The sequence below is a fragment of the Phasianus colchicus genome, chromosome 2, assembly GCF_987193195.1.
Source record: "Phasianus colchicus chromosome 2, bPhaCol1.hap1.1, whole genome shotgun sequence".
Taxonomy (NCBI): Eukaryota; Metazoa; Chordata; class Aves; order Galliformes; family Phasianidae; genus Phasianus; species Phasianus colchicus.
Genome location: NC_143437.1, coordinates 48,612,595 through 48,620,438, shown reverse-complemented (window position 1 = coordinate 48,620,438; position 7,844 = coordinate 48,612,595). Strand labels below are relative to the sequence as shown.

At 45.9% G+C, this 7,844-nt stretch overlaps 1 long non-coding RNA gene across 2 annotated transcripts; it reads right to left on the bottom strand.

Moving 5' to 3' along the window:
• Positions 1-2,897: 2,897 nt before the first annotated feature.
• Positions 2,898-6,345, bottom strand: LOC149919011 (uncharacterized). Of its 2 annotated transcripts, none has more exons than XR_016464298.1 (3): positions 5,124-6,345; positions 3,254-3,390; positions 2,898-3,026 (listed from the first exon to the last, which is right to left on the bottom strand). It is a non-coding gene; the product is annotated as an uncharacterized LOC149919011 (long non-coding RNA). The 2 variants fall into 2 exon arrangements; XR_016464299.1 differs by having other exon boundaries at positions 5,860-6,345.
• Positions 6,346-7,844: the final 1,499 nt, after the last annotated feature.

Sequence of the window (7,844 nt, the reverse complement as noted above, 5' to 3'; positions counted from 1 at the left end):
ACTGAAATTTTGATGCAGAAAAACTGCAGTCTGGAAAAAGTCATCTAAAAGTGAATGAGGGGCCATGATCTGAACCTTGAGCCAGGGCTGGGCATTTTGGATGAGGCTCAACTTGCAACCAAGGTGTAAAGTTAGGATGGAAAGGGAAACAGCCAAACCAGCGTGAGGGTGCATAGGAGCTGCTGAAGGAAGGGGAAGGCTGCAAAAAGTCTGTGTAAGAACTGTGGTGAGGAGTGCAGGTGCAGGATACAGCCTGTTCAGCTGGAATGACACCAAACAAGTATTTCAAGCATCGCAGCACTAAAGTGAAGGTTTCTCTGTCTTTTCTTACATAATGAAGTGGTCAAAGAGATCTACCACATCCTGAAGCAGTTGTGCCTTAGCATGGAGCACACAGACAGCATTAAAGGCATATTTTTAGTGACAATGGCAAAAAAGGTGAAGTCTTCAAAAGAGCAGATGTTAGCACCCCTGATTTAAACCTTGTAGATAAAGCTTCTGGCTCTGCCACAGACTTGCCAGTTCTCTAGGACCAGCCTCTCTCAAATGCTACATAGATACTTAACACATCTAACAGGAAAAGGCTTTGTTAATAACTTGCTCTTGTAAGAACATCTTATTTTCCCAAGCATTTCTCAGAAACAGAGATTAGGAAGGTCTTCTAATTTAAGCAAGTGCAGTAAATAGCCCAGGGAGATACTATACTTGTCATCTTTTTCCAATTCAGATTTCATTGAAGTGCAAAGAGCTTTGGGAATGAGGCACTCTATGATGGAAAGCAACATTCATGCCCTCTTGGGTTTCTAGTAAGTTTTGCTAGAGGGAAGTTGTATTTGTATGTCAAATCCCATACATCCATGCAAGGCAAGCATTTTCTATAGCTAAGAACACTGGAAATTACATATTTTATCTCCCAGAATAACCATTTTAAACTACAGGCTGGAGGCCAAGATAAAGGGAGAGATTGTTAAAGCAAAGGGTAGTGTTACAAGAAAGAATCAAAGTGTTAAATGACAATAAGAACCAGTAAGAAGAAGGAATAGAAATCTATGGCCTAATTAAACTGATTAGCAGTGCTGGCTCTAATCTCCATTTCACTTTAAAATAACAGTGAGGGATATGAATTTTAGGGACCCAAATATCAATCTGGAAGTAGAAAGTTATTACTTCTTAAAAAGCTACTTACATTCAAGGCCTCCAGAGCCACTGAGTTCTGACTGTGTGGACTATCAGAAGATCTACCTTCTTGGCAAATATCAACCTCCCATGTTTGTTTTCTCACCTTCCACTGACAAGTAATATTCTTCTTTCTCTTTGTGTGATTGCTGATCTGTGTATTGGTCTACAATATACGTCATCTGCCCAACTTCTTTCCTTTAATTCTTCTGGGTCCGTGTCTATTTTCTAAAATTATTTGTTCCTAATCCCAAATTCCTAAATTTGCATTTCTATTGAAATGCCATCAGGATGATGTATTCAGAGACCAGTTCTGACTTTGTTCTTCTTTTGGCACTTCAGAAATCAACAACATGTGTCTTGGTTTATTTTCTACAGTTGCATAACTTGCTACAGACTGTAAAGGCAGCGTGTTTTGCTATTCTTGACTGCTAGAGCTCTAGTTCTTTATTTAGTATTTCTTCTTGTGAGAAATCACAGAATCACCAGGGTTGGAAAAGACCTACAAGATCATCCAGTCCAACCATCCACCTATCACCAATAGTTCTCACCAAACCATATCCCTCAACACAAAATTCAAACACTCCTTGAACACCTCCAGGGTCAGTGACTCCACCTCCTCCCTGGGCAGCCCATTCCAGTGCCTGACCACTCTTTCAGAAAAGTAGTATTTCCTAACATCCAGCCTGGATCTCCCCTGGCACAGCTTGAAGCCATTCCCTCTAGTCCTATCACCAGTTACATGAGAGAAGAAGCTGACCCCAGCTCACTACAACCTCCCATCATATATATGGATGATCCACCTGCATACCTTTCAGAAGATCAGGTCTGTTGCTGGTGGGTGGGCTTTCTTCTACAGACTTGTGCTGCACTGACTCAAAGGCAGCTGCCTCTACCTGATCATGTTTTGTACTATGGGGGTTCTGCCATCCTGCAGCCCAAATTGTCAGGTTCATAGTGCTAAAGCTAGTTGTCTGATGGAGGCAAGGCTGCCATAGCTCTGTGTTCCCAGTTCCAGCCAGGACGTTGTATTTCCAGTAGAGGCCTCCTCACAAACATACATACACAGGACACATGTACTGTACAGAGTTATAGACCAAGGGTCAGAGAAGCCTGAATGAAGTCTCTTCATTATACCCCAGGCTGAGCAAGGTGCAAGCCTCCCTAGAGGAGGGAAGATGGACACCACTGTATGCAGCAACAGGGAACCACATGCTTCTATCACTCATTGATTTCCTCTAGTGCTGCTGCAGGATTCAGGCATAGTAAGCTGTAGAATGGCCAACCTATTATAATAATTCCTAGAACAGATACTCTCCAAGATCACAAAGTCCCCAGCACAGCACATAGCTCCTCTTATTCTGAAGCACATGTAACCATTGGGAGTACCTCAGCAGGGACGGTTCTTCTCCCACCTGTCACTCTGTCTCCCCAGAAGATTAATTCCTCACTGGATGCTCGGTTGTTTAACTTTGGTGGTTTTTTTTTTCGGTTTTACCGAACCGCAGGAGTGTTACGAGTGCTCACAGCTGCCAAGCGGCAGTCTCTTAAGGCACCACCGATGCGTTGCCCCACAGTGACCTCTGGTGGTAATATTAATGTTTCCAGCTCTTCGGCCGAAGCAGCCTGAACAGCGGTAGGGCTGTGACATGCCTTGTGAGACACGAGTAAATATACGCCGGAGCCCTTGCCAGATGAAAGCAAAAGTTCCCCTGTCTGCCTCCTGTACTTCCATGTCGATACTTTTCATCCACTGAAATTCATACGTGAATTTCATTGAACAATGGTTGCCTATATCAATTATGCTGGGAACAGCCACGGTGAGCAGTCTGGCAGCAGCACTCAGAGCTCTGCAATAGAATCAGAATCATAGAATGGCCTGAGTTGAAAAGGACCACAATGATCATCTAGTTTCAACGCCCCTGCTAGGTGCAGGGTCGCCAACCACTAGAACAGGCTGCTCAGAGCCACATCCAGCCTGGCCTTGAATGCCTCCAGAGATCTGCTGGTTTGTTGCAATTTGCCCTTAGGGCTCTATACAGCCCACACAGGAGAGCTTTATGGGGATGAGACTTACCGATTAGATTCTCTTCTTTCAGCCTAAAGACAGTTGGCATCAATGTGAGGCAAGCAGTGGAGTTGTCCCTTTTTACCACTTTCCCTATGGGTGACCCATGACCATCCCTTCAATAAATCCACATCTTCTGTGGGAACCTAAGAATAAAACAGACTAGCCAGTGAGCGAGTGGTGACATTCCCAATGCTACCTATGATGGAAAAAATTGTTTTGTGAGGGGAGGCAGTCCTTCATAAGTGTCCTTGTCAACCAGCTATGTTTGGGCTCCTGTGTCAATAGGGATTGTTGCAAAGTAGTAATTGTTAACATTAGGACTTGAATCCTCACAGTGCAAGGAGCAGCTGCTCACACTGCCACTGCATCAAGTCCCAGCACTGGTTGTCTGCATATTCATGGCCCACTGCCAATGCAGACTGATGTCAGATCCCTGAGCTCACACCTCTGGCTTGCTCATTGCTTTCTTAAGTTAAACAGAGTCACAGCCACCCTGGGTAGAGATCCCAGAGGACTATCATGGAGGGTTGATGATGAAAACTCAGTCTGTTGATGTGAAACAGTAGCTGTCATCCCAGTTAACTGTCTCAGAGAGAACTCCCTATCTACACATAATTATCATATCCACTTACGCTCAGTAGTGATGTGGGTGCTCCTCTATTTCCCCATTTTACTTTTCCCTTTTTCATAGAGGAGCAGTTCCATTACTTTAGCTAAGATCCTTCTCTGTTTTTTTTTGTTTGTTTGTTTGTTTTGTTTTATTTGTTTGTTTTTTGGGTATTTTTTGTCATTTATGATATTGGGAAGTGTTAACACCTAAGTCTGGCTAAAGCTAATGATTTCAGTGCTCCTCTTGCTCTCTTTACTATGAGGCTGAGATGTCCCTGCTCACAATTAACTGCCCAGAGATTTAGCTCTTCCTCTGGAGGGAGGGTTGTCTGGCTCATGAGATGATGAGATCGGCTTTCTCAGATTGTACTAAACCAGGGGCTTTCCACAAGATAGTTTGCAGGCTGGCTTACACAGCACTTAGGCAGAAAGGGTGGCATCTAGTAGTTGTTACAGGGGGTAACAAGGGAATTAGGTTTCATATGCCCACAGGAGTGCTCTGTTGTCCTGTCTGGATTATTGGTGCAGAGTTAGGGGGAAGAGAGCTCCATCCCTGCTAGTCTTCCCTCAGGGGAGGGGTTCAGGGTGCAATAGATCCTAAATGTCCCCATTACACAGGACAAAACTGACTTGAACTGGGTCTACTAGTATGGCTTCCAGCAATCTCCTCCTGCACCCTTTTGCTTCTACAGTTAGCTAGGGTTGAAGTTTTGGAACAAACAATTTATTTTGCATACACACATCACTTCCCAAATACTCTTTCTGTTTTCCTCTTTCACTGTTACAGTTTCTCCCTCCAACTCCCACTTAGTAGCCAGCAATTAGCACCTTTCCCCTCTTTGACACACAAGAAGGCCATTATCTGTCAAACTCATGCCAAGTTTCATCAGCATTGATGCAGTGGCCCTCTAAGCAAGGCAAAACTCACGGTTTCACATTCCCTCTTTTTGCCAATTTGTCTTCCACTTACTGTTACTGTTCAGCTTTTCATTTGCTACCACAACAAACACACGCTTACTCATAACCTATTGCCCAGCTGGTATGACAAAGCAGCTCATTCCCACCAGGAGGACATGTCAGAGATCCAGACTCTGACAAAACGCTGCAGCTCATTTGTGCCTCTCAAAGTCACAGAGCGACACACTCCACATATCATGAGCTTGTTAGCAAGGGCTCGATCTCCTTTCAATAGGCTGGTCCAGATTGTTAATTCCCCAAGTTGTTGCTTCATTAATTCGCTCGCTCATTAACTCACAAAACCACTCACGCGCTTATGAGCAGAACAGCTGCCAGCTGAAGGGGGAGAGCTCTCGTCTTTCTTTCTCCACCTGTGTGACGCCCCGGGAGCACAGGAGCCGCTGCTGGCGGGCTCACTTCAGAAGCTGTGATCAGAACCTGCTGAGGAGGTACTTATGCAGAGAGCAGGCATACGTTGTGTCCGTGCTTCTCTGCCTCGGCCCTGCTGCTACCAGCGCGAACCGTGCTCTGGGCTGCACGGACTCCAGCGAGTTGCAGCAGGCAGGCAGCGCTAGGTGGTGCCGTTCTCCTGTAGGAGGAGGCAGAAGGCGTTGTCGGGCTGCTTGAAGCAAAGCGAGCAGCCCTTGGAGCGCCCAGGAGCGACGGGACACCCGGTCTTGGGTGAGGAGAGGATGGAAGGGAGGGAGCCTTGAGTTGCGTCCCGCCGTTTGCCGGCGGTGTTGTCGGGAGGGAGCCCCGAGCCAACGGCCAGGAGGCAGAGAAAATTTGCAGAGGGGAAACCCTGGCACTTCCCTGCGTGCTCAGTTCCTACGCAAGAGAAGCATAAGATCGAGGGCAGCAGCTCTGGGCCTCTGTACTATCCATCCCTGCAGCAGATGGACCACAGCACTAGGATCACAGAGGAGACAGAGCCTGAGCACATCCTGCTCGTGGGGGTAGGCACGTGCACTCTTACAAGTACAGAGATGTCCAGGCACAGAAGTTAACACAGATAGAAACTGCTGTCTTTACCAGCCAGCACCCACCTGCATGCACTCAGATGAACAGCCCAGGTGGCCTGATCCTGCTCCTCCCCCCATGCTGGTGCAATACAGCCCCACTCCATACAGATCACACCCACTTTTGGCACCAGAGCACCAGCCTGGGCCCCTGTCTTAGCACCAGCATACAGAAACCCCTAGAGCTCCCAGCTGCTGACACACCTACAGCTGTGAAGCAGAGAGCCAGACGCACTGAAGGTGGTCAGAAATCAGATTTAAGTAGAACAGGGGTCAGCTGTAGTGATCAAGCACAGGTTCGTCAGACAAGCTGCTGACCTTTATACTCAACCAGCCTTCTATGCCTATACTCCTTCCTACAATGGTCCTACTCAAATCCACCTTGATTAATTTCTTCCTCTATTACCAATCATTCCACTAAACACCCTCTGACAGTCCATAACATGTTGCCATACTCCTCTTCAAAAACCTCGTAATCAGTCCCTACACAATCCCAAAACATTCTTGCTAATCCCCTTCTATCCAGAGCCCTGTACCCTGAAGGCATCCAGCCCTTTTAATTGGCAAAGTTTTCCAGGGAGTTTCCCTGCTGACTCATCCTGATAGGTTTCACATCCTTGAATGGTCTCAGGAAACAGCCAATTTAACGTGCTGTAGTTATCACTAATTAGGTTTTCAACAATTAGGTTACCACCAATTCAGTTACCAAAGTTCCCCACCTATTGTTATTCCTCTGATTCCCTCCCTCCTTTTCTGTGTATCTGTATGTTTATGACGATTAGGAGCTGCCTTTAGTTCCACGACCCAACAGATACCCACAGATCTGGTTAAAAGTAAATGAAAGGAACTCACACCTTTCTTCTTGAACTTTTCTCAACACCTGGTTTAATTAGGAGTAACTAACAAATGGCGAAGTGTGAACTGGGGATTCCAAATCTTTGCATGACAGAGGGTGCTACTGTCAGCCCCCATGGCACCAGGAATCTACTGCGTCCAAGGCTATGGAGGAGACAGGTGCTCCTGGTGTCATTGATGTTACTATGGAGGCAATGGTAATGTTTCTTGAAAACAGCTGGCATAAAGTACCTTATCCTCTGATCTCTGTTGAATAACCTGTGTTTACCACGTGTATACCATGTGTATTGCACATTGTATCTTAGTCACCCTGAATCACGCAGCCACTGAAGAGCTTGTTCTCTTTCAGCTGCTGTCTGAGCATTAGTCCTTTCTTTCTCTGACATGGTGGCCTTGGAAAGTGTGCTGGGGCAAAGAGGGCTCCTGCTGGATACAGAGATGTTACATTGCCAGCTTCTCTGGGTGTGGGAAGAGCAGATGCCATGATCTGATGCAGTGTTCTTCCAAGTTCTAGCTTTCCTGAGTAAAAATTGTTTAACAAACCTAGAAAACAGAAGAAAGGATGGGAAGAGAAACAGTGTCAGCCAACCTCAGTCCGACAGCATAGAATTGGGAGAACAATTCATTCCCTTCCACCTTTACACTAAATTCAGGCATTTATTGATACCAAAGGGCTCCAGCAGGTGAGAGCACCATAACAGCACACTATAAAACACCGCTGTGTTGTTAAATCCTGCCTTAAACAGTGGCTGTAAGTGGGTACTTGAAGCAGGGACAAGCATATGTGGTACTTCCCTCTATATTTATGTTTGTTTTCCCAGCCTCGGTTTTGGGATTTCCTCCCTTAGGTGTGGTTTCTGCATATTTGAAATCCCTTGGTGGATTTTCTTACATGAATTAACATAGTATTCCCTTCCACCCATGTAAGCTACCAAACTCCTGACTGGTAGGGTAGTAACTTTTCACTTGTGCCTCCTCCAGCACTGAGCACCTCCTTCCCAAGTTAGGGGCAAAAACCATGATCGCTGCTACTCCCTCTACTGCATTTTCTTCTGCCTACAAATTAGGTTGTCTTCTTTCTTCGACTCTGTTCCCACGATTTGGTTACATTTTGGACTCACAATAGAATCAAGCAGCGTCAGAGATTTCTCACTGAA